This window comes from Anas acuta, chromosome 13 (assembly GCF_963932015.1).
Source record: "Anas acuta chromosome 13, bAnaAcu1.1, whole genome shotgun sequence".
In the NCBI taxonomy this organism is placed as follows: domain Eukaryota; kingdom Metazoa; phylum Chordata; class Aves; order Anseriformes; family Anatidae; genus Anas; species Anas acuta.
This window is the reverse complement of record NC_088991.1, coordinates 613,636-641,628: the sequence shown is the minus strand read 5'-3', so window position 1 is coordinate 641,628 and position 27,993 is coordinate 613,636. Positions and strand designations below refer to the sequence as shown.

The window sequence follows — 27,993 nt, the reverse complement described above, 5'->3', positions numbered from 1 at the left end:
ATTTGGCCAACAAAAAGGAAATGGAAAATGTCATGTGAGAAGAACATGAATGTAGCAGACAAGGAGCTCACAACCTACTGAATTGGGACCTCCACCATGGTCCATTAACCTCATTGCGCCAAATGACTGCATGCTTAAATTGACTCTGAATCACAGAGACTCAAAACACAGTCTAATTAAGTAGGAATTATTCAGTTAACCTATAAGGAAGAACTTCTTTCCTGGGGAGACTGAGTCCTAAAGAATCTAGGTCTAACTTCAACAGGCATGGATATCTATTGGATTAGTTCATCTAGATTTACTATATTTGTCTCAGGAAGATAGCTAGGCAAAAGATCTCCAGGTAAAAGGCCTAGTTCACAATGTTAAGCCTACTCATTTCTTACAGCTTTTTAAAAATCACAAATATATTTTGAAATATACATTCTCAAAATGTGCATGCACATACATAGTGTACCAATCTAAGCCTAAATCTCATTTACTTGTAAGCATTGCAATACTAGTAGATTTGAGTAGACAAGTGTGTAGGCAAATCAGTTTTAGTTTATTCTGTGTTAAATGAAAACAGAAAGTGTGAAATGAGTGGTAAGAAGAGTCCAAGTAAAACTACTTCATCTACATTGCCTTTACAGCTATAAGTAGAGTCAAAACTCTTAGTGTGTGTATGCATTTATAGTCAGCAGATACTGGCATAATCCAATATTATGTACACCTACATGTATCTTTCTATCTGCAATTCTGGATGTGAATGAGAAAAAATGCCCGAGAATAGTATGTACAAGTTGGAGTTAACAGCATCAAATAATGAGAATGACAAAGTGAAATCACTGAAGACCTGATTGAGTGACAACTACTGACAAAACTTTGGAAGAAGAAAGGAACGTGGAAGCAAGGAGACAAGAAAAAGCAAAAACATTCCTAATCACTTCCACTATGTATAAACCAATATAATGCTTAAAAATAACCAACATGCTGTCATCTCATGCTTCCAAATATGACTTCTCAAAGCAGTTTCTAGTGTGCATTCTGACAGTCATGAATCAAAGAGATCTGCTATTTGGCATTAAAATCCAGAAACCAAATTGTACACTGCCAGCATAAATGTACCAAAAGTAGCGAGAGTTTGAAGGCAATATGTCATCTTGTCCACACAGTACTCAGAACTGAATATTTTGTTAAGATGTGTGTCGCATAGACAACTGGGAAATAACGTAAAGGAATATAGCCCTTTTAGTGAAATACTTCAATGTAATTACAAATCTGTTATCCATTGCTGTGGATTACCTAGTGGTCTAGCACACCTTCAATGGACAGATTTTTCAACTTATTTTTTAACCTCCATAACAGGCCAATGCCCTACCCATCAATTTTACTCTCCCTTCCAGATAAATGAGGCAATGGCCCTATTAACTATTTCCTTGAGCAGCTACGTGACAGCACAGCACTCGCTTTGCAGAGCCTGTTACAAATACAGCAGTGATACAGCCTGACAAGCCGCTTGACTGCATGTTATTTAATGCTCAGAAGGCCGCTAAGTGTGCAGTGAAATTTGTACTTGTAAGATAAACTAGCCAGCACTAACAGTTGTTTCATTCAGTGGGTAAAGAGAATTCTCCGAGGAGGTTACCTAAATCATCCGTGCCATTGGCCAAGAGTGGACAGAGGAGAAAAGGACACAAGCAGGGAGGGCACAAGGGATAACGCAGGGAGTTACAAGAGTCTTGAATCAGACATGTTAAATACATTCTGAACTCCAGTGTGTTTGAGGGAGGTATTCTGGAGCAATTGTGAAATTCCCAATGCAGTCAGAAAAATCTTGAAAACAGTTTTTAACATAGCTCTATCAAACTCCTCTAAGCTTAGCTGAATGAGGATCAAAGATCCAGTTAAACAGACATAACTGCAGGAATCAAAATTGGTAGTATTTCATATTCAAAAAATGCTATTACTATGCCTCTGACAGCTTTCAGGTCAATTTAGAAGAGCCAAAACATCTTCAGCATCTCCCTTGCACAAAAGTTTTACAGTATTTTGAGATTGCTTTACAATAGCCATTTTTCTATGACATCACTACAGTCACAAATATGCATGGATACCCCAAGCACATCTCAGTTAAATGGCTTGAGATTGTTGGTACAGAAGGCTGAAAGACAGTTTGTTTCGTTTTTTTTTAAATCATCCTACATGAGCTTTGCAGTGAGTGTTCTGTGGAATAAAAGTCCTTGAACAGCCATCTGAAACATAGTCAATACTTGCTTGTTTTGATTGCTTTGCATTTTCTTTTGCCCTTCTGAAAAAAATAGTTTTTATTTATTTAGTTAAAGAGCAGTTATGATGAACGTGAAATAACAAAAATAGTATGGCTGGCACATCTGGGACATTTCTTACAAGGCAGCAGATGTAGAATACCCCAGGATTGATTCCACTTGGCCATTTATAACTGCTGTTTAGAGAAGTCAGAGGGGAAAATACAGATAACAAGAATGAAGAACTGTTGCTCTCTAGTGCCTGAAAAAGTAATCCCTTGGCAAAGAGCAAAAAGATACTGTACAGGAAAAACAATTAAGTGATTCATGTATCTCTAGCATTTACCTTTAAGCAACATGATGCATTTCATGGTATTCTTAACATTTTGCTCCAAGATAAAATATTTTCGAGAACCTAGACCTACACAAAATCAAAACAACTTCCTTCATTCAATCATGTTCCAACCATCTTTCAAATAACTCACAGATAAGAGTTGAAAAAGATGACTTGTCAGAAGCTAGGTTGCAGTATCTCTGTTATGTGGTTGCATTACAATATTTACTAAAAAGAATGGATTCGTTTTAGGTCATTCCCTTTGAATTTGGTATTTATTATGAATAAATTATCATGGAATTTTAATGCATGGACTACTTCATGTATATTTTCATTCACGTATCAGAGTACAAGTGCAGAAAATAGTACATTTATCCATTCTTATGGCATTAAGAACATAATCTCCTTGCTCTTGTAAGCTCTTTTCTTCTGTTTTATTTATTAGTTGACAGTACTTTGCTTTTGTACATTGGGTTGCATCATATGCTGGCAGAAGCTGAACTTGACATAATTTTAACTGCTCTAGGCTTTTACTGTTATTGTAGTCAGTGCTCTGCTTATTTTCCAAATTCTGAAAATTATAATGCATTTTAAAGTAAAATTACACTTTCTTTCTCAAAGCTGCTTAAGCATTACTCTACAACTACCCTGTTTTAAATGTAGTGCCTCTGTAGCATACTCCCAAAGATCCGTTAAGACATTAACTAATGAATTACAGAACATTTTAACATGCCATGCATTTTGGTATTTTTATGCACTTTGAAGCAGGCCCCAGAAAACTGAGGACAGTGTCCTCTTCCTATGCAGAGCCTTGTTCCAAGACGAGAACTGAAATGGACTCCTGCATTTATTTATAACTTCAAGGGTTTCACACAGCTCCTCTGCCTTTCTAGCTTGGAGGCCTTGCTATTCAGCTGTTAACCCTGCCGGGCCTTGCGTTGGCCTGCCCGCAGAAGTCAGGTCACATCTCACGTCTTGAGCTTTCTCCTGAGGAGATGGGCCTGCATGGCCCAAGGAGGACCATCAAGTCACGCAGAATTTGAGATTTCCTGCATAGTGGAGAGGTGAACCGTGAACAGGTCAACGTGCCCAACCTCAGAAAGAGGGCAAAGAAAGAGAACAGGTACTTCAGCCTCACTAGCACCGCCTCCCACTCCATGGGGATCATCCACACGCCCAGACAGTGCTGGAAGGGGCTGGCTCTTAAAATGCAGCCTGCAGTAGCCATAACACCTGCAAGTGTTTGCTTGTGTGACAATTGGAAATGAGCTGCCATACTTCATTGTGAATGCACTACATTTGGGTTTTCTCACCCTTAGAAGGGAGCTAAAATACTAGGTAGCACATTGCTTTTGACCTTGGCAGCATTTGAAATAGTCTCCTGATACTAACAGCAAGTTCTGGTCTGTTGTGTCCAGCAACAGTGAGCACTACCTTAAAAGAACACGTATTGATTCTGCTGCCAGTTGTCAGCCCTTACTTACTCATTTCACAGCACTACAATAAGATCAGTATGCCACCCCGATCATTGGAATACACACTATGATATAATACTGACGGTGACACATTTTGCATTTAAGCATACGATATAATACAGACAGTGACACATTTTGCATTTAAGCAACAGCATTACCAAAAATAATAATAAAAAAAAAGGATAGCTCAGAAACTATTTCTTCCCTTAAGACTGTTGGACTGATGGTAACATCAAATAGGTAAAGTCTAATTAGTCTTACCCTGGTTTTACTGGAAGAACTCTATGACCTGAAAATATTACCGATGCCATTAATGCAAATGAATTCACAAATTTAAAGAGAAAATATAATTATTAAAAATGAAATTTTAAGCAAGATCATTAGAAATTACTGTTTACTTTATTATTTTCCATATAGAGCATGCATTGATCATATCTATGCAGTATGGGCGACTTTGACTGATTGTAATGTTAGACCATTTATTATGAGAAATCAGAGTATAAAGAACCACAAACACCGTAAAAAATAAAAACAAACCTAACCTTGCAAGAGCTGTTTTCAAACCTCTGTACTTATACTCTCCCTAATGCCATTAGCCACTGTTTAATTGATATATAAGAATGTCTAAAACTAATGATTTTTATAAAGACAGAAAAATCATAATCATTTGTGTATTTAATTTCAAGATAGTAAAAGTCCTTTTTCAGGATCAAACCATTAACACCCTTTCCTAAGCAGTGCACTAATGCTATTTACAAGAAACCTTGCCAAAATAAAAAAATGCATGAAAGAACTGAAAGAGTTTGGTGTTATCTCCCTTGAATCTTTCTAGGTTTTAGCTTCATGATTACGTTAAGTCAGCTATTACACCTTTGGGTTTGATAGTCTTCAGCAGATTTATGTTTTTATGAAATTATTTAATCACTTTCTGAATCTATATAAACTTTTGCATCCCATAGATTAAACGGCACAGAGAACTAGAGTTTAAAAATCTTGTTGAACAAACTTATTTGCTCATTCAAGTTCTGTCCCTTGATGATTTTATTTGTAAATGCCACCCTCCTTCAAGGAGTTATTTAGCATAAGAAAGGGTGAACTCACCCTCAACACACTTAAGAATTATGAACAGAGCAACTCCTACATTTCCTGTTAGTTGTCTCATTCCTAAACTGCTCCATATCTTTGGTCATCCCCCTTTTTACACCCATTCCAGCATTGCTATTTTTGACATAAATGAGGATAAGATGAAGAAAAGCACAATCAAAATGTATGTGTCCTCTCTGTCCAGCCTCTCCTCCAGCCCCAGGTACCATAACAAAATTGCCATTGATGACTGACTTAGAAAGTATCCGTATCTTTTTCAGACTATAAAGGTCTTACAGGAAATCGTCAGCCAATCCCCAAGGAGAGACCCAAAGACTACCTAATATCACAAAGAGTAATTTAAAAAGAAAACCCCTTGACTCTATGATCTAAGGATCACTTTACACAGCACACAAATACACAGCTAGTTTGTCACACCCTGTGCAAGAGTGCGCTAGCAAAAAGGCATTTCCGTATGGATTTAGTGCTACAAACAGGCAAGATCTTGCACCAAGTTAGACTACTTTCGGAATCCCACATACAGATTGGGAATACTTTTCATACCAAATTATTGCCATTTTTAAATAAACATTTGAAACTGGAAACAAAACAAAGGCTAATGTAGACATTAGAAGCACAGGGGTGCATGTTGCCCAAATGCAGAGGTTTAACCTGAGCAGCCCATCTTCCCACACCCCACAGAAAGAACAGCAAAAGCCCAACCATCCAAGAGAGACAGAGAACCAGACTCCGAAATGCGAACAGCACAGAGAATGCACAGAGAAAGAGACAGGAATGGAGGAGTCGTGACCATACCCAAAGCGACACCCAAGTACTCGATTCAGAAAGGTGAGGGTGGCAGCTCCCCAGGACAGACAAGTGGATTCGCTGGAATTAATCAGACAGATCAGCTCAAAAGCAGTGCCTTTTGACACGCTGATCCTTTGTAGGTAGAGCACGTAAAGACCTCTCTCAAACAACAGACCTTTCCTGTGCAAATGTTGAGAGATTAACATCTCTAGAACTGCCAAAAGCACAGACAGAGTGGGAGAAAATGAAGAGTCATGAAGTTATCACACGGATTCATTAACCAACTGATTGGCACTTTCCCATTGCTCCTGTCATGAAAAAGGACAGGAAGACATATTCACATTTATCTTAACCACTTCATAGCAGCAATTCTCAGGGAAAGTACATCATCTCATCTCTGAAAGGTGTCTAGCACTAACATATTTTGAAGATAGCAGGTGCTAACTGCGGAGCAAGCAACTTTTATTAAGTACAGACTTACTAAGAAAACTTAGCATTTGCTACAGTATTTTTGGTATTTCCATTCTTAGTATAAGGAGTACAAATACTGAAAGTGCAACCACTAAAGATTCGAGTATTACAGAGAAAGAGCATAAAACCTCAGATTTCCTTTAAGTACTTCTGCTTTGAAGTTCAAAAAAAAAGTAAATCTCATAGAAATAAGACTAAGAGATTAATTAATACTTAGTTTCATCTGCTTGCTGAGAGTTGTAATCATTAACAAGAACTAGCTGTAGCAACATTTTATACTAAAACTAAGATTACAAATCACCAAGATGCTCATTTAATAATGGGTGGTTCCTGAGGCTAAATTCAGGATTCTAAATTATTTGAGTATTGCTACAGTAACCCAGCATTTACCAGTACATAATTCATACTGTGTTCTGGACAACAGCTTTCACAGACAACGTTCCTCTGCAGAGTATGCTTCAAAAAGCAAATACTGTCATCTATTTTACCTTCAGTTTAGCTTCTCAATTCAAAATAGCGTAAGAGCATGAACAATTGGATTTTGCATCAAGCACAAAAAAAAGGGGGCATTAACACATCAGCTATGAAGATCCTATGGTTACACCACTATCTACTGGTAGATGTTTTCTCTATGGGTTGTAGGAACCCACACAAGCATGTTAAGAAAAGTGGTTATTGATAAGAAATAGGTTCCTTGCTGTGATTTTTCCCTGAATAGAAAGTGACATTTTAGAAAACTAATACTATCAGTAATTACAGTTTTTATATTGCACGATTATTCAGTGCCTTCAATTAACTGCATGGTTGCATCTTACTGTATGCTGCACAGAAGTCCACACAAAGAAGCATCTGTCTATTAGAATAACTTAAAATTTAAACAGTTGACAAGAAGCAGGAAGACAAGACAAGAAAAGTCTACACACAAAAAGAAACACACAAAAACACTGAATGCATATGGAGAATGCTTACTAGAATTAAGCAACGAGGAAGAGGGCTCTGAGAAACAAAAAGAAATAGAGCTGAGAATCACAGCTCTCCGCCCTGCCAATACCAATGTGCAATTCTGCTTCATTTCATCTCCAAGGTAAATGAATCAGTGTGACAGGAGCAGATGCCACAAGCGCTAACCTAGCAGGAACACTTGCTGTAACAAAGGAGAGAAGCAAACAAAGGAACTCAGCAGCAACCAGTACAAGTAACAGTTTCTGCAGCAGGCATTACCCTTTTCACTCTCCCACTTTGGGGCAGCAACACAGCCTTTGGTTTTCCTACTCTCAGAGAGCATGAGAAAAGCTACTGTTAAGGAACTGCAATCTTTGGGGTTAGTCCTCTTGTAACCCTGAGAGCACCCAAGTTCAGTACAGCAGTAAGAGCAACACTCCAAGTTACAAATAAGTAGCCTGACGTACACTGTTGTGCAGAGTTCACTTTTTATCTGTTAGACACTTTCAATAATAAATGATCTGCTCCAAGAGGGTCAAGGAGAGTTCTCTTTGAAAAGCCCAAGAAACACCTTGATGGTTGTCATGACATTCCTTCTTTTTCTGCCCTCATCGCTATTCTGCATTTCATCCCCATTAAGAATTTCAAATACCTTAACAAAATCGCAAGAAATTGGCTCCACTGAATGTATGTTTCATGTCTCTAAAAAGATTAAAAGTAATAAGGTATATTGGCATTTGGCTACAATCCTGTTAATATCTTGCTTTCTCTCTCCACCTGCACCTGTGTGGTGCTGGCAGCTGTAGGACTCTGATTTAAACCTGACACTGATGTTGTTGGTTAATCTACAACTACAACTAAGACTATCACTGAAGCTAATATAAGGCCAGTCTGTCCCAGTCTTACACTTCTGGATGCCCTCAACAGTACTGCTACACCTCATTACTGGGCCTTAATTTTTCCCTTGTTTGCTATCAGCATGGCTTATAAAAGTTAAGTTTCACCACGACTATCTATTCTTCACACCTGCACTGAAAATAATTACATCAAAAAGCCCAGGTTAAGACTTGTGTCTCTCTGAAATAGGACACTTTATCCTAAATCAATTCAAGCAAAACTCTGAGATATAAATTTATATGAAGTTTGTCAGCTGTGTGATTCAAGCTATAGATTCTTAATAGAGAAGAACTGAAACCCTTTAAGAGGCACAGGCAGAGATTGTGAAAGGTGTGAGAAGAGGTGGCAGATGTGAGGAGTCATTTCTATTGCTTCAGTCTTCTGTAATCATGCATTTTCCTGAAACTGAATGTACTGGAAGTATGTATTCCCTAATCAGTCCTTTACAGTGCTTAGTTTTTCTACATGCTGCAGACATTCTCTACATAATGCTATAAAAAAGTAGAACTTCCATGCTTCAAGGAAGAATACTGGAGTTTCAGGTTTTAAATTATTACCTTCTGAGTACTTCTCCCCCGAGCAAAGGCTCCACTTACTTGTTACCTCTTTTCACATATTCAAGCTGCCAACAAAATCTAGTCTTTCTTTGCAACAGATATTTTGAGAGAATTGTGGATTTGGGGGCTCCTGGGTTTTCTATCAGCCTTTGGGTCTGCTGAAGGGATAAATAATATTTATTTTCTGAAGACGATGGGCAAGGTTTTTTCACAGTAAAGGAGGAGTTGTCTTGTCACTGGAACAGACTGGTTTAGAAAATATGCATAGAAAATTGCTTACCACTATGACCTCCAGTTTTAAAAGAACTTGAGCAGAATCAACCTAAGAGCAAAAAAATCAACAAAATAAAGTAGAACGTTCTTGAATAAGGCTACTTTTAGGAAATTCCTTCTTTATCTTCAATCACACATTTTAAAAGACACTATCTTGGCTTCTGTTGCTGACCTAAAGGCTGTCCATTAACAAGGTACAGCCAATAATTCAGCAGCAAAATCAGAGACAAGTAAGTTTTGATACTGAAGGTAAAGAAGAAATAATAATCCAGTGAAAATTCAAGATGAGTAGGAGAAAAGAAAAAGGAGACACTAAAAGAAAACTTTAAAAGAAAAAAAAAGCCTGTACTTGGGCATGGTGGTTCTAAGAAGTCCCTCTTGGCAATACTACTCTGACAATAAAACCACAATCTAAGCCTGCAATTACCATTTGACAGTGTTGGAGGAACTTCAGTTGTTATCTGTCCTCAGAGCTACTCCAGTACCCTCAGGCATTGTGGAATAATAGGATACATTTCTATAGCTATCTCCTGTATGTATGCACGCAGGCAGGAATCAGAGAGAGATGCTCCTGCCACAAGTATTCTAGAAGTGAAAAAACAAAAGATGTTCTCCCAAGGTTACTGGGCTTACATTGATGTGGATCCCAAAGTGAAGCCTTGGAAAGGACGAAGATAAACTTGTAGCACTACACAAGAGCTAAGCAAAGTCAGAAGATCTGTTTTCTGGGTACTCCCAGCACTCCTGTGCTCCTTTGTTGACTCCAGCCACTCACTGCCCCCAAAAGAAGTGATGTATCAGCTGTAGAAGGGTTCTCCTAACCCAGGAGAGTCTCCTGGTGAGATGGCTGCTTCCAGCCCACAGCACCCTCAGATGTGCAATAATGGTGGAAATAGCTCTGGTGAGATTAAACATAAGAGGTGGCAAGACAGCCTGTGGAGACCACATTCTTCATGTACCAAGAAAACATGTCCAGGTTAGGTTTAAAGGTAGCCTTAAACACACAAGTGCATGATCACAAGCTTCTCTTGACACAGTAACAGCATTGGAGCACTGGGCACTGCTGAGGACTAGACCAGCATACAGTATTTAGTGGTTTTCAGAGAAAAAAGAAAAAAAAAAAAAGTAGTTTATATGCTTTTACTGTGTAGTAATTCTTCTTAACCTAAATTAATATTTTAAAGGCTTGATCTGCCATATTTGTATTGGTCTGTCTATTCCTATTTTTCCAACCTCCTTCCCTGTTCTTCCTTGTCCAAGTTTTTATCTTCTGTCTTTTTCTGTCTTCATTCTAGTTTCTCCTTTGCCTTTGTCACTTGAAGTTTTCACTCTTTTCTTCCCAGCCAGCTCTCCCCTGCTGTACTGAATGGACCGTTCAGACAAAGCACCTCCTCCTGTTCTGTGCTCACTGATTTCACACACCAGAGATGAGATGTTGCTTTCCAAAGTACCAGATCAGCTCAGCAAGGGGGAAGTGGCTAAGACCAAGAGCAGAGAGAAAGTAGTGTCAGTTCATTATGAGGGGAAAAAAAAATAATAAAACCCTACAAAGCTAAATTCAGATTAGCAGGATGGGAGAGAGATGGTAATTTTATGGGAGTCTATTAATACACTAAGGCACATTCTCAAGTAAAGGACAGTTTACACAACAGGAGTTCAAGCTTATCTTTGTTCTATTTGCAATTAGCACGTGGCCCATGTGGATCTAAACAATGGGATTTGGGAAAATCAGATTAAAAGTATATTGATACCAAATATTTTATCCAAACAAATATGCAGGTAGATGTTTGCAGAGTATGTCTTTACAGAGAGAATAAATCAGTGAGAGTAGGCTGCATTATCAGTGCCACTACGACACTGCAATTCTTTCCAGTCAGACCACACTGTTCTAGCAATTTACGATTTATGCTGATTTCTCCCATCCTCATTGCAATCCAAGTAAATCAAGATTGAACCGCACAAGAACCTTGCAGTATCTGAATTACAGAACTGATTTCAATATTGACCTCTCCTTTTAACTGCTTGGAAGCAAGAACTGGAAGTGATTGCTCTTGAGGCTAGCTGCCTTTAATCACAGGTAGGCGGGTTAGATTTTCCCCTTAAGAAAGTGCTATTTCTCCATCTGGAAGACTGGTTAGATTTTCTGACTGCTATTCAAATTGGCTCTGGAATATCAAGCCTCTGAACTCCAGGCACCTGCTTGTTTCCATCTTAAATATATTTACACTGGCCATTAACTTACTGTTCACCTTCTAAGAAATTTATTTGGCTGAACTAAACAAGACAGTCTTCTCATCCCTCCTCTGATGAAAGGTTTCCCATTCTCCTAAGCATCCTACTCACCTTTCTTTCCACTTGTTCCAATTTGAATTCCTCTGACTTAAGAGCAGGCAAAAAGAACTATTAAAAGAATAATATATTATGGTTTCTGCAGGACCTCATGGAAAAGCAGTTGTTATTTTCTCTCACTAATGCAAATATCTCACCCAGCACAGCTAAGATTTTACTTGCCCTTTCATTGATGTACTGCACTGGTGGCTTGCAGTCATCCTGTGACTTTCTCCTACTCTGTCATATCCAATTAACAAGCTCCTAGCTTATAGCAGAAATACATTGTTTTTGTGCATGATCTTGCACTTTGTCCTATTGAATTTCATTCAGCTACTATTACTGTAGCCCTCAAGGTCATCTTTCCCTTCCTGTGCAGTATTCCAATCTCTCTGTGACAGTGCCCAAAAAACTTTGTGGGAATCAAGAAATGAGCAAAAGCAATTTTTTTGTCAAAGGAATTGTTGACATTTTTAAGCAAGCAATATCTGGAGCAATTCTTGAAGGACCTTTATGTAACCCCACGATAGTCCTCTTTGCGTAGCTTCAGTTAGTCTCCATCAGATTACAATAATGGGTATTATTACTGTGATGACTTTGAAAGGACTTGAAGCAATATTCAAGCTGACATTTCTCTTTCTCTCTGAAGAACTACCATAGGTTTCACAGACATCTGAGTGGTTTTGCTTACCAGGGAATCAGATGCTTTGGTGGAGGGAGAGAGAGAAATTTTTTGCATTTCTGGTGATATCCATACACAGCACTGTCTAAACCAAAGTAGTTAAAGTCTCATGGCAGCATAACTGTAAGATAAATACAAAAAGACAAACCTATCATTTATCATCTTAGGGCACTTGGAAACTAAGTTTAGAATAAAACTGTGTTGTCATCCTAGCTCCAGGTCACTGGGAAAGTGAAATATAGATCATATTGATGAACAAACCAGTTCAAATTCCATGAGAATGGAGTGAGTCTTCACCCATCTCTGGTGATTTTTTTCTGGGGGGTGCTCCAATGAAACATTTATTTTTCTTGCTTTTGAGCTTTCCAGTTCAAAGGCTTGAATGATGATCTATTTTGAGAATGACTGTTTTCATAGTGTGTTTGTGGTGTTTTTTGTTTTTTTTTTTTTTAACAATACAGCTTGAAAATATTTAGAAGATTTGATTGATACACATAAGGACTTCAGAAACATTAGCTACACAGGCAGTGATAACAGCAAAACTGAAGAGTAGAAAAGGGTATTTTTACTCAGCTAAGAGATCAAAAGCACTGAAACTACTTGTCACTTTTGCCCTTGGTTTATTTAAGCAACCGTAAAACAATGTTTTGAATTTCAGAAGTCCCTATCTATCCTGAAGAAAAATCTAAGTGAAACAGTCATTCTCCTGTTACGTGTTGTAAAAATAAAGAATGTGGAAGCAGGTACTGCTACTGTGCTGCATAGCAAAAGCCATCATCCCTTGGGAATAATTTGTTCTTTTCCCTCCACCCTCTCAGCATCCTTTTTCATTTAGGAACACGCAGGGATGGGACAATCTTTTACCATGGCCTTAGGTGTCTCCTTCAATACTCATTCTGACCACATGTTGTTTCAGGAGGAGAGACGCACCTACACTTATCTTTCCCTTTAAGCCCCAGCAAGAATCCATCCAGTTGACACACTCGTCAAGATGCAGGGAGTACATCATGCAGATGTATACACCAATCCTTAATACCTCTTCCTAAAACATCACAGAACATTTAAGAAATTGAGTTCCTTTAAAAATGACATTCCGTGGACTCTATTCTCACATTCTGTTATTCCTAAAAGTGTAAATGTAGCTACAAAACATTCCTAAATAAACATGTAAGCTTCATCAACTTCAAGTAAAAGCGTAATTAATTGAAAGTAAAGTGGAAGAATTGGAGCTCTTCCCAGAGCCTCCCAGAGGATTCACTTGAGTCTAATAGCAAAACTTTTCCATTGTCACAAACTCTAAACACAACAGCCCAAAGGATTGTAACATGAACAGATTCTGAAAATCTAAAGACAAAGCCAGGTACAGAGCTCTTACTTTTTTCTCCTCTTCTTTGATTTGTTACATTGTTCATAGGAGTAATTGCAAGATTTGCCTTGACATAATTTTAAGACCTAAAAAATCGTTTTTGTGCATACTACTATATATTTTGTTTGTTTGTTTGTTTGTTTAGTAAAGAAATATTACAGTTCACTGTCAAGTTGTCCGAAACAATTTTAGAGAGGAAAGCCACATGAAGACAGACTGTTCTGGCTGTTACAGCAGAAAGACTCTCAGAGCATGTGTCCTACTGTAAATCTCTCAAGAATTGCAAGAGTCGAGGCAGTAAAAATGTTTAATATACTGGGCTACTCAAGCTAGATCCTATCAGCTCATTCTATAGGACAGTTGATTTTTAATCATACATTTCTGTAAAGAATCAAAATTAAACAGGCTTAAGTGACAGGGACTTGGTATTTTCTACTCAGTAACCCAAACCAGTAATTTGTAACTAACACATCAGTCATTGCCAATACCCCAAAACATTCTGATTTTTCTTTTTCTCCTGAAGGCATTCTGGCACCTAAGCCTGCTTTTTCTTAATTTTTATTTGTTTTGTTTAAGTGTACAATTCATCAAGTGTCAATATAAACTAATCTTGACAAAACCCACATACACAAGAAAAGCATTGAGCAATCACTTGTGCTATAGGCACAAAAGAAAACTGTGGGTTGCACCACCGTACACTAAGACTAGAAGTACATAAACCATAGGCAAAAAATATTCTATATTTGTTGTTTGAAACAACTATTGACTTTTTTTTTTTTACCCTTTTATTGTTGAATTACAACCTAGTTGAATTCAATTCAGTTCTGAGAATAATTACTGATAAATTCTTTGATGTATTTTTTAGCTAAGGAATTTCAAGTAATTAAGTGTATTGTACTCAAAACCTATATATCTTCAGAGTTCTAGAAACCTAGAAACTTCTCTAGTGCATCTGAAATTCATTCCTTAGCCAGGTTTACAAAATGTAGGCGTGGCTTCCCTCACACGCTTGTAAGCTTAACCAAGCCACCGTCAGCATTCCTCACCTCCTTGTACCTTAACAAGCCTCCCAGCAAAAGCTAGGTGGCATTGTTATTCCTATTACTGGCCCAAGTACCAGACTTCTGCACCTACCAAGTGACTGTAAGTGACTTGCTGCATATTCAACCAAGTATTGCTGCTTTCAACCAAATGTTGATCTCCGAGTATTGATCTCCATACAGTACCTGGAAACAATGGCAGTCCCTTCTTTAATTTGTAAATTCTAATCAAATTATACTTCAAGAACCATTTGGGAAGAATTAGTTCAATTATTTATTTATTTATTTTTTTTATTTTTTTTAACTTATTTTTAACATCTTGAAAGCATCTAGAAATTTCAGTGTCTTATGAAACTAAACAAATGCAGCAGCAGCCCAGATGCACCCCAGGAGCCTGGCATTACACTCGATGCCAGGAAAACAAAATGACTCTGGCACAGTATGCCTGGGAATAAGATGGAAATAAATATTTATTTATTTATTTTTATTTTTAATTTTTTTTTTATGAAACTGCTGATGAAATACTTGGGTGGTTTTCCTGTTCAACAGTGAGAAAGATTCACGTGCAGCTGTTTTTTTTGTGTGGTTACAGAGGCACCCAAGGATTAATACTGGGTGAGAACTCCAGTGCAGCTGATAATTCAGCTCCAAGCAGTTGACCTTTGGTTTCTGTTGCAATAAAGTCACACTCAACTGCTTGGGTTTCACGTCAGTGCAACATATAATTCTGCCTGAATCATGCCCGCTTATGTTGATCCTAGATAATTAATTTATAGTAATGCACCAAAGAACAATTACTTGCAAATATTTGTGTACTTAAAATCACAGTTTATTTGAAAGCCAGGCACTGATATTTTTACCTATATGTGCTGAGTGGTCTCTATGCTAATTTCTGGAAGATCTGCACAAAGTATTAATAATGAGTTACGTACTATACTAAAACAGAAAAACAGTTTGTATCTTACATAATATTTTTTCTTTTTGTAGCAAGACAATATAGAAGTCTGCCATTCATTTCTGCAGCCCTAAAGATTTCATTATGTTATACATTGCTTTGATGTTACATCTGGCAGATGTTTTGTAGGAAAACATAAATAAAGGTACTAGCCAGTCAAGAGGACATGAGTTTGAATCATGTTCAGCAAAACACTGATGTCAGTTGCTCAAATGGTAATGTACACCAGGAAAACCTACTTCATTTAAATAGCTGTCATTTTAAATAAATGCATCACAAATTATACAAGTTTACTGATTTATTTATTTATTTTTACCTTTACTGCTTCTCTTTAATGATGTTTGTCTTCTCCAAGAGCTTTGCATCGCACCCATCTAATTGACACTGAAGTGAAGAACAAGCACAGGAAACAGCCAACAGCACAACCATTTCACAAAGATCATTTCTTTCTCAGAATTTCAGTTGCTTGCATTTTATTCTTTACTGATAACTACCAATTGCTATACACCTTGCTAGGTAGTGTGCTGAATAGAGAGATCCTCCTTCTCCCCACCTCCTGTACTTTTAACAATAAGTTGGTTTACCCAAAGAGGTACTTCAGAGCAACAATTATTATACCAGTCTAATGCACTATAATGTAATAAAAAGATCACTCTCCCATCTCTCCACCTCTGTTGCAGCTCTCCAATAAGGAATCTCAATCCTGACAAACACTACCAGCCCTGGAAAAAAAACATCAACCTTGGTACTGCTTGGTTACTTAAATTCAAAAATAAGCTCTTGTGAGCTGTGCAGAGCATGGTTTGCGTTTTCATAAAACATATACTAAATGCTAGCTAGACTTTGTGTTTTCAGAGTTTAAGCCCATTATGGTAAAAAAAGAAATATGAGTATTTGCGTTTAGAGAGACGGTATCATTTTTTGAACTTGATAAGATTCAGACAAAAGACTCCCACAAGTCAATGTCTTATTTTATTACCATTTTTCTAAGTTACTTACATTATATTTAACTTTTGAGGTCTCTTCTGCCCACATTGTATCTGGGACTCATAAGATACTGACCTAAATTGATCTCCATTTCATTGTAACATGGCAAGTTTTGTGATGGTTCTAATCAGCTCAGTAGAGCTGCCCAGTGTGCTAACAGAAAATGCAATGAAATTTCAGAAGAAAAAATGAAGACAAACACATTTATACCTACTGCCTCGTAGGTATTATAAATCCAGCTTCATCATGATAGCTTTTCCATGTAGCATCAAAGGACGCTAATGGAATAAATTAGTGAGTCCCTAGCGACTAAAATATATAGGGCAGATAAAGAAAATATGCCATACTTAACACACAGGTGGAGCAAATACCCACCTCAGAATTTGCTCTTAGTTTAGTTAACAGCCAGTTCGTTAGAGCATTAATGGTCCAGCAACAAACAAACCAGCAGTTAATAGCTAGTAATGACTGGTTTCTTGGGGATTATTGCCTAAATAAATCTCAAAAGTTGTGTGCTGTTAAGTAACTCACTATTTTCTTAAAGTTGGCAGTGAAGTCCAATGGTAGTTGTGTTAGTCACTTATCCAGCCCCACCATTAATTCTGATCCCCTGCATGCATAGAAAGCAAAGTACAGGAGTCCTTTATCTTCAAGCATTCATCTGTAAAAATATTAGCAAACATCTTGACAGCGGGCAAAGGGATGCTCTGCTCCATACTCCCAGTAGAAAGAACACAAGCCTGAGTATGGACCTGTCTGTTCAGCCTAAGTGTGCAGCCCTTGTGCCTCAAAGCATACCAGGTTGTTTTTTTGAAAATTGTCTTGTACATATTTGCAGAGTCATCATACATTACTGGAACTGTGTTTAGTGTTTTGCTTCCAAAAAACAAAGAGCTTGTTAAAATTAACTAAAGTTAGATCAAAAGATAATGACCACTCTGAAGACTCCCATAATAATACAGGATAATATCAACACCTAAAATTTCTTATAATACATCTTGATAGTCCTCATATTAACAACATAGCTGATTGATTTGGTATGATTGATTGAAATCCGCCTGCCTGATACCTTAATGACAACAGTACTGCAGTAATGTCTCAAAAAGCACTAAGAAACATCAAGTACTTTTGCTTTTAGAGAAAGAGACCTTATGTGTCATGTGACATCATATGAGACCCTACCAACAAATCTGAGGCTTCCTCATCTTAATTCTGATGGCACCAGGTGACCTTGCTCTGTACCACATGGATGCTGGGGAAAAAAAAGTCACTGATAAAGCCTGGAGCCAATAAAAACCAATAGAAAAGTAGGAAGCCTTGTTCAGAGGCACTGAAATAAGGGGGTGCCCACACATCGTTATGTGACTACTAGGGATGCCAGCAAGCAACTCCTCTGGTACTCAGATCAGCTTATTTTTCTGATTAACAAACCCTATCTTCTCCAATAGCACCATTTTTGCTGAGAAATCCTAAGATGTGTGTCTGATCTACTCTTTTAGATATTTAGACATCATAGATTTGCTAACAGTGACTCCTGCACTCCTGAGGAATCTCATTAAAAGTAATAGGATTCCCCAGTGGGCCAGGGCCAACCCACAAACCCCACAGAGCTATCTGTAGAAAAGTAGTTTCCTCCAGGGCAGGGCTGAAGCACAAAAGGTATTTCTACTGCCTGTTTTATAAATGAAACAAGAGTTTCAGTCATGAAGAAACCAGTGGTTGTTCAGCAGGGTTACAGTAGGGTGAGCTACAAGTAATGTAAAAAGAGAGATAATTGAAGTCAAATTCATAAGCTACAGCATAGTGTGTCAAAAAAGCAAATCTACATAAAGCACCACTTGTGTGAATGGGAGTAATTTGAAAACTCAAATATGCAGTATGCTTCAAAATAGGCAGCTGCCAACACATGTATTTAATGTGAGTAAATGAGGCATAGAAACATAGAGAGACCTGCAAGCAACAGGAAGCTGAGAAGAAACCTAAATATCCTGATGCACAGTCTTCTGGTGATCTGCAAGGTGTGAAAAAGAATTAGTAAAACATAAAATAAAATAAAATAAAATAAAACAAAACAAAACAAACAAAACAAAACAAAAGTCAAGATAAGGCCTGAGTCAATTCACCAATTTCACTGAGAACATATGAGGATTTAATGTTCCTAGGGATAGCATTTGGATTGGAGATTAGATGAAGAAAATTAAAACAAGAAAACAAATAGTTATCCTTTGCCTTCATCTTCTCTGAAACCCACATTTTGTAAGTTTCTGAAATGCATTAAGGTGTGTTCAGCTTGCTACTCACTCTTCTTTAAGGCAATAATTCACTTCAGTATTACATCAAATCATACTCATTAGAATAACAGAAGGACATGGATATCATTTTCTTAATCACACAGGTCATATATCAAGAGAAATAGAAGTCAAGGTTTCACTTTCCCATTCCAGTTTTCTTCCTATGTCAGTTTCTAATTGAATCAGTACTTTGTAAGTGTGAGTTCTCCCAAGCACTGAATTTCTCAAAGAGATGAAATGGGTACAACTCTCCTCAGCTGCTGCCAGATCCTCTAACCAACCCTAGTCACTAGCTAGATCTCACCTGTATTTACAGCTATTACTCTCAAAGCTATTTCTTTTTTTAATCTACTTAATTTTTAATTCTATCAAATCTAATTCTCAATTTACAAGAACTGTTTTTTTCAGTATGATCATCAGAAAGAAGACTATGGATTTACACCTCCTCAGTAGCTTTTTGAGGGATAAGAGTCACAGGATAGCCCTCTATATATTGTTTAATGGTCTCTTTGCATAGACGAATTACATACAGGAAGAAGTTGTGTGGGTATAATCATCACAGAGAGCTCTACTATTATCAGATTTTTTTTATTTTTTGTCACAGCAGTTGTGCTTAAGCTCTGTGTCAAGCAATATTTTCAGGTTTTTCTGCAAGCAACAGAATCTTTAGACACAACAACCTTGCCCATGCCACTGTTTACACTTAAAAAAAAAAAAAAAAAAAAAAAAAAACATATATTTTTACCCTTAATAATTCACTGTTACTGGTCTAATTTACAGAAGAGAATGCTAAACCTTGCAAAAGTTTGCTGCAGATTCCTAGTGCTCAGAAGAGAGTGACTTAAATCGATCAAATAATTAAACTTTTAGAGCCCCACAGACACCACAGTGTACCTCGCAGGATCAGCTCCCAAGCTCTGAACTTGCGTCTTCATCACACACAACGGCTCCTCTTGCTTTTAATGAACTTACCAAGTCACATGACTGTCACGATACAGAGATTGAACAGATGTAACCAAAGCATTCATTCATGTGAATGCACACAAATACAAAATACTAGGAAGAAAACACTGCACAAAAGGATCACAAAGCTTGATTATAGGTTTTTCTCCTCCTCCTCCCTTTCCCCTTCATCCTTCTGCAGTACTAAGATGGATAAAACAAGCAAATATGACCAAAGGCTTCATCCTACACTAGACCTCAACCATGGCAGGACATACCTCCATTCCTGCACACTCTCCAAAGGCAATACTGTAAAGCAAATACTGTAACCAGCTCACTACAATCATTACATTCATTTATTAGCAAAAATATTAGTCTACCATGCAATACATAACTGCCTCAAGAAAGTTTATAAAAGTCTTCATATAATACACATAATGACTATGAAAATATAGTAGACAGCTGTCAAAATAACTTGAAATCTCCTAAAGCATATCTGTTTACGTTCCAGCACACAAAGAATTTATGGTAATAAGTTTTGGAAAGTAATACAGCAGTGTTGCTAAAAATGCAGAGCAGCTGTTTCTGTTACTATAAGATGGCTAATTTTTACTCATTTGTGACATGGTTTTGTAGACGGGGAACAGCTGCAGTTTCACCCAGCTGCATCCTGATGCTAAATGCACACCTCCAAGCAGTCAGACCAAAGTATAGATTGCTTTACTTTACAGCACTAAGTACCAGTGCCTTTCCAAGAAATACCCTGAAGGTCATTGGCAATTAAAGCTCCCCAAGGTCTCTTTCATTTGGGGAATGGTGGCTAACAGACACAAGGTCTCCAGAAGTCAGCCACCACATAGTAACATAGCGAGTAGTAACTGAGCTGCATGAATTAAAGAGGATGTTGAAAGGGCTTCCTACCTGGTACAAGTTGCTACTCCCCCTCACAGCCTGGAACCCTAGACGCTGGCTCTTCTCCTTAATTGCTGAGATAACACGAATTTCTCTAGTAAGAAGTAGGAAAAAAAAAAAAAAAAAAAGAGGAAAAAAAAGAAGAAAGGTTCTATTGGCTGCTGCCTCCTCCTTAAAAAGGTTACTTCAAATGCCTCTCTCGCTCCCTATTTATTTTCTGTCCCTCCCAGAAGAGCAGTTTAGAGGGAGAGTAACGGAGTGTTTATCCTGGCTCTGAGGATGCACGCTTGTGCGATAACTGCCTGCTCCCTGCAGTATAGTCGGCATGATGTGATGTGCATACTAAAGCAGTTTGCATTAGGCAAGGCTTAGCAGAGCCAGCTTCCCAGTCTCCACCTTCTGTATCAGAGAGTGAGACTGCTTCTTCGAAAACAGCGGGGCTGTAACGACAAGGCGATCGGGCTCTGGTTATAGGATAAATGCATTTTCTTTGAAAACAGTATTTAAGGATAAGGTCGTATTTATGTGTCACCTCACCTGTGAAAACACGGAAGGAACTAAGAGTGAAAACACAATACAATCACACAAATGTGTAAAAATCCCCTATTATTTGCTGACAGAAGATACTAAAATCAAAAACTAATGAGACATCCCTGGATAGGAAACATTTATCTGCTGCCATCTATCAAACAGGCAAAGGACTAAATAAATACATACAGCCCTGAAGAACACAGAGACTTAAATGTCTACAGGCTCAAAGATAAATGCAGGATTTTTACACACTAGAGTCACGACTGAACAACAGCTACATTATGAACAAGAATTAGCTCTAAAGTACTACATGTATCATAAATCTGAATAAATATTAGAGAAAGGATGAAGCTTTAAAACCCTAATTTGGATTTTGAACAGTCTAGAGCTCAGAAGTGCCTGAATCTGGGGATTTGACTCTGGCCTGTCTGCATTAGTATCTCACGCACACACTGACAGAAGTGTGCAAAGATACTAAGACCATACATGATCACATGAAAAATCCCATTTGTTGCACAGGAGTACAAACATGGCAGTGAGTGCTAGTGCATGAGCTGCTTATACTTTTTTTTTTTTTTTTTTTTTTTTATCCATGATTCAGTACTTGGTTATGAAGCATTTTCAAAATTGCTCATTTCTTGTCTGCAGGGGAGGAGCTCAAGATGGATCAAAGCTTTCGGGCCCAATTTTTCCCTTCTGAGTAATGTGGTAGCCAGATGCTTACATGGGTGTACAGTGCTGCTTATTTATGCCAGTTGACTTTATTATTGAGCCTGTTCAGAACATGCTTCTTTCCTGCATTTTGTTTTGATTTTCTTGGGCTTGCTTCTCTCCTGCGGGGTGAAGGAAAGGTTCAGTCAATACGCCTCCATTTCCATACAGGTAATGTTGCTGCCTGCTTCTCAGCGGCTTTCCAGTAATCACAAACCCACAGTTAACAATGAGAAAGGATGTAAAAAACATTGACCATTTTGCATGAATTGCCATCAAAAACACCACATGGAGTTATGTCTCAAGTTGTTTAAAAGGATATGTGGATAGATTTATTTCTAATGTACCTATATGTTTTGCTTTTAATAAAAAAATAAATAAATAATAATAATAATAAAAAAAAGCAAATACTGTCCAGCTTTTGGCTTTTCTGGAAGACAGAGGACTTAGGCTGATACATCCATCTTCCTGTGTGGAAAAAGACATTCAAAGTTTTTGCTCCTCTTTATAACACCTGCAATAGTCCTCATTTGCTTATTTTCATCTACCATAGTAAATGCTCACCTATTTAAACAAGAACGGAGAAGGTCAACAGGGTAGGACACCAAGTAACAACTTTGAAACCCAATTTAAATCCCTGACTTCTCTGGGAAAAGCTACAGGTACACAGCTTGTCCTCCACTGCAGTCCCTCAGTTGGGAAATGCAGAATATTTAGACAATTTAGACAATATTTAGACAAATATTTAGACAATAGTCTTGTGAGAATAGGATAAGAATATTTTCATTCATGATCCTGAGAAAAGAAAGTAAGCGAAAAGCAGAGAGAAAGGATTTTTATGCATTTATAGGATGCCAGAAGAGGAAGAAAAACAAAACCTCACAACAGCAAAAGTTTATATACTATGACAAAAAAAAAAAAAAAAAAAAAAAGCATGCCATGTGGCTCAAACAAACTTGTCCATGCTTTAAAACAGGATATCCAACTGCTAACTTGAAACTTCCCAAGTATACACTGGATCTCTCTACAGGGGAAAGTAACATTTTCCTCTTAGCCACCTATTCGACATTATTTCCCAAGTCACTTGCCAGACAAAGCTGGATCAGTGAGCATCTTTCTGAACTGTCTGGGCTCTTCCCCCAGCTTGGATGGTGCTCAAGCTCCCAGGAGAACAGATCGAGGAGCAGCCATGAAAACCTAGGGACACTGCTGTCATCCTGCCACAGCAGACTGGCTGTCCTAGTGCCTGGGAACCTTGCCTCAACTCCTGAGATAGCCTGATTCATTTCAGTAGCCGTAGTCTCTTTGGCTTATATTTCACTTTTCTTTAACTACTTTCCTCCCCTCTCCCCTCCCATGCTGTTTAACCCTGTCTTACCTGTATATTTGTAAGAACACCTCAGCTTTAGGCAACTGATCTAAGGGATTCAGCCTTAAAGTTCCCACCTCATGCATTCTCATCTTGCACATGAGTGACAAGGACAGTGATGGGGTTCCAGCAAAAAGCTGAAAAACAGTATTAGCATACCTTCCTCTTTGTTGAAAATAATTTTCAGTGCTTTTAAAGATCACTTTTGCCTTTTTATTGTTCTACCACTCTGGCAACCATAATCATGAATTTGTATACCAAAAGCCTTCCCATTAGATGAGTTCACACCTTATAGCGGAATTTAGTGTTAGAATTCCTCATGAATATGGATTTATTTTCATATTAGTAAGTTTTATTTACTTTTATTCCTGCAGTTCTTATGCTCCCCCCTCTGTTTTGTGTATGATGTTCTAATACCCCTTTGTATTGACAGTACCTCTTACCTTTATGTGCAGCAGAAATCATCAGCACATCATCTATACAAGAATCATTGTCGAAAATATGCTTTTAATTGGTCCCAGGACTGATTCTTGATGAATTCCACTAGTACATTTCCTCCAGTCTATTACTTCCGTACATTATGCAAATGGTCTTCAAGCCAGAAAAAAAAAAAAAGTGATTGGATATAGCTTAAATTCAGAAAAGCCTACTGTGTAGTATTGCTGCTCAATATTCCTCTCCACAGAATCATACAGAATAATGACTAACTTTATACCTGGGCATCTAGATAGTGAACTCCCCCTTCATTTGAATGGCCTGACTGAAGTTACACTATTAGTGTAACTTCCTGTTAAAAGGAAATCAAAAAATGCCCACATTAATCCTCACTACTATTTGAGAAGACTCTATAGACCTGTTTCATAATTCTTTAATTAAAATCTGAAGTACTTAAAGCATTCATGCTATCCATACATTGGAAATTATACACAAGTGTGCACAATTCGCATGCACATAGATGGTCCACAATAATACAACTGTACTATTCACAGCAAGCACTGAATCCTCACAATCTTACAAGATTAAAAGATGACAATAAAAATGCTAGTGAAAGAAGAAACTGGATCTATGTGTAACATTGAATTTACTAAAAGATGTTTTTAGTGCACTATCAATTATCAAGCATAAGACCTCTATTGTCAAAATTAATTCAAATATTGTCACCTTGGATATTAATGATAGCAAGTTGGAAGTTGGTGAAATTTACTGCAGAACTTGACCGTTCCTTCATAATTTTTTGTTAAGATCTAGCATATCTTGACAGATATCTTAACATATATCTTCAAAATAATATGTATCACATCTCAGTGTGTATAAATACACATGTATATATTTACAATATTGTTATTGCCATAAGATTTTCAGTAGAGAACTTTCCTATCCACAGCCATTTAAAGAAAGCGTGAAAATAATGTGTTTTATATATAATTGCTGCCAGGAGTTACTCAAAAGGCTAGCAACAAGAAAAAATGAGACTGCCTGTAGCCAATTTTAATACAACCTGTTATTCTTCCCATCCCATGACAGGCATGAGTTCTGAGTGAAGCAGAAGTAACATTTGGCTGGCTAAAAAATCTTTACAGACAACTCTGCCAACAGACATTACACATTAACATTGACAATGTCTGATGTTCATTGTGCAAACATTCTCCTTGTGTTTCAAGCCGGAGCCAAAAGATATTTTATGGCTTACATAAAGTTTAGTGGCAACAGCAGAGGCATGTTTTTATGGACCAGTACAGTAAAGTCCTACTGTTCCTGAAAAGGCTGTTGGGAAACTGCTGGCAGTCACAACCTATTGAGAAATATAGATATTGAAATACAGTATAAATTATACCTGTCACCCTCGCACTTTCCAGGATGGACACAAAAGACCACGCTCTATACAGTTCTCTGAACATTGATTATGACTTCCCACAAAACTTTAGCTTACACTTTCAAAGTGGACTCAAAGATTTACAATAAAACCAGTTCCCACTGAAATCAAATTAAGGTTTGGGGAGGGGCAGGGACTAGAGGGAAGCAGTCATCCAAAGAGTCCAGATTCCTTTGAAACAAAAAGGTCAAATGTTCACCCAAACCATCTAAAACTGACAGCTACACAACTGGACATTAACAGAAACACAAAGAGTTTTGAAAGGCATTTTCTGCCTTATAGAATGAATGCAGAAAAAGCACATACTCAAAATGAAAATGAAGTCATCCAAAGACACATTCTTACAAATTTAAGTCAAAAGGTTAGTTCTAAAATAAAAGGATTATATATTATTCATAGCAATCTTTGTATTACCATCTTACATAGCTTAGTATTACTATCTTATATAGCTAGACTTCAATCATCACCTACCAAATTGTGACACACATTTCAAACATCTTAGTGCTTCTTCCCTTATTAGTGTTGGCAGGTGTCACAGTAAAAAAAAAATGCTCTGTACCTTTCTGTGTATAACTTTGTGAAGTCTTACTGTAGAATGGCAGTATCACCATTCCACGGTGACAAGCTTTGTTGATGATAATTTCATTGCATGATAACCAGGCAGGCTTTACACGTCAATGTAAATGGAAAACTGGAAATGGGGCAGTGCTGCAAAACTGATCTCACTCCTCACTTACTCCAAAGTGAGAGGTGCTTTGCACAGGGCCACAGCGTGCTGGTTCACTAAGATAAGTCTGAGACTGTTTTAATTTCAAGCCAATAACTTCTCAACATCCAGATCTCTTCAAAGAAAAAAAAAAAAAAGCCTGCAAAGATATACTAGAGAAGTCTGCTTAGTAACTGGCATATGACCAGCATAAATATTTAAGTGCTTGCTAATCATTAATTAAAAAAGATGGGAAAATGTCCCTTTTTGTCTCTCATATTGAATTTGCTTTTGCAATAGGCAAATTTTCATGCTTCTTCATTAAATACCGGCTATATTTGAAAAGAATGTACCTGTTCATTACCTTACAGAGCTTAAGTGTAAAAAGGCTGTAAGCCAAAAAAAAGTGCTCCATATGATTAGCTCTGATTCTCTGTTCTACATAAAGATCATCATTAAAATGAAATAATCATTCACTGTAACCAATATAATTCAGACCAACTGTTAGAATTCGCATTTTCTCAAACCGTGTATTAGGGGAGCGATTCCATCTCCTCTGATATGCATTTTTCTAGGAACATAGGCAAGCAGAGTACCCAACTCCCATTACATTTGACTGGGAGATAAGTCAAAAACTTTGCACAGGTTACTAGCTTCTTTGATCAAGAAGTTATTTAAATGGTGTTATTTAGTGGTTAAATATTCAAAATAGAAATAACCATACTGTAGCTTCACAGGATTTTTTCTCCTTTTCTAACTATTTAGGAGAATGGTAAGAAAGATCTAAAACATCAGAACAAGATAGCACTTTTTTCTTCCCAGGAAAGCTAATCTATATTTAATAACAGAGCACTAAGAGAGGGACACTCGTAACAGGATGAGAAATATTAAGGTGTTTCTCTTGTTAAGCAGTGAAATATAGCTATTAAATCGTTAAAACCTCTGTAGTGCTTAAATATGACAGAAGAAAATTGGTCCCAATGAGACGATATGATCTTACTTCAGTCTTTTAGAATGGTGAATGTGGACAGAAAGATTGGGAACTTGAGTATTTTTTTTCAATGATATTTCAGGGCATAACCACAATTGCACTGAATCAATTTTGACTTCCCAGAGAGATTTATGCAGAGATGTGTAATACAGCACATTAATCCCCTTGTGTCCCCAGAGGGGAAACACATGCTTATTCAACAGCATTAGAAAGAGAAAAAATGACATTTCAGACATATATTTGGCCTCCAAAACCAAAATGAACAGTTTGGATAATAGGAATATTTTCCCTAAAATAAAAAAACAACATCCCCATGTATGTAATGGTACAGCTACATATATCATAACACGAAGGGACCGCAGTTTATCATTTTGCCTCTGCCTGGGTGGAGCTCTGGGCACAAGGTGACCAGGACACCTGAAATGTTGCTTTAGAAGCTCACTCTTTGAGCCATGGACAGCTGGCCAAAATCTGAAGTAGATCTGAAGCTGTTCAATGCTGCTTACGGAACAATGAGGCACAATCAGTCCCTTGATTCCCAAGGCAAAGGGGATGAAGAATAATGTTTTAAATATTTCCAAAGCACAGAGTTTCCTGAGTTTTCTTTTCATACCAGTATGCATCTTGCAAATTGAAGTAGCTTTCCAATAAAGAAAAAAATAAAGAGAAACCCTGCATTATATTGCCTTCCCTATAAATCAGTGCTATAAAGAGATGATAGAGTATCGGTAGTCTACAAGGCACGCAGAGTGCACCGTCTATCCTCTTGTGCATCTGCTCAGCCACGGTACCACCACGAGACATTAGCAGACGTTTCTGAAGACAGTAACAGCAGCAGTGAGGTACCAGGACTCAAAATGGTCACTTCATCAGGCGATTAAGAGGGAGCATTGCTCAGACATCAATTTAACTTACCTGCATACTACTGTTGATATACATCAAAACCTTTTCAGATAGCTTTATCACCACTTCTGCATTTCTGTTATTATACATATCTATACATCTGTAAAAGCACTCATACTTCCTTACAACAGAATCCTATTCAGCCACCAAAAATGAAAAATATTAACAAATATCATTTCAAGTCTAGTTTTATAGACCCAGACAGCCTTCAGCAGCTTTACTGTTTGCTAATTCCTTTAATAACCTTATTTCGCAGCATCATATGTTGCGGTTTATGACTTCCTTTTTAAATCAGGTTGTATCACCCCAGAGGAAACA

The 27,993-nt window shown here is 37.5% G+C and overlaps 1 protein-coding gene across 1 annotated transcript in view; it reads right to left on the bottom strand.

Moving 5' to 3' along the window:
* TENM1 (teneurin transmembrane protein 1) overlaps positions 1-20,933 on the bottom strand; it is a 918,746-nt gene extending 897,813 nt beyond the window's left edge. Inside the window, exon 1 of the mRNA XM_068696724.1 lies at positions 20,601-20,933. The gene's annotated coding sequence lies outside the window, so the exon portion shown is untranslated. The remainder of the gene's footprint in view (positions 1-20,600) is intronic.
* Between the last annotated feature and the right edge of the window lie 7,060 nt (positions 20,934-27,993).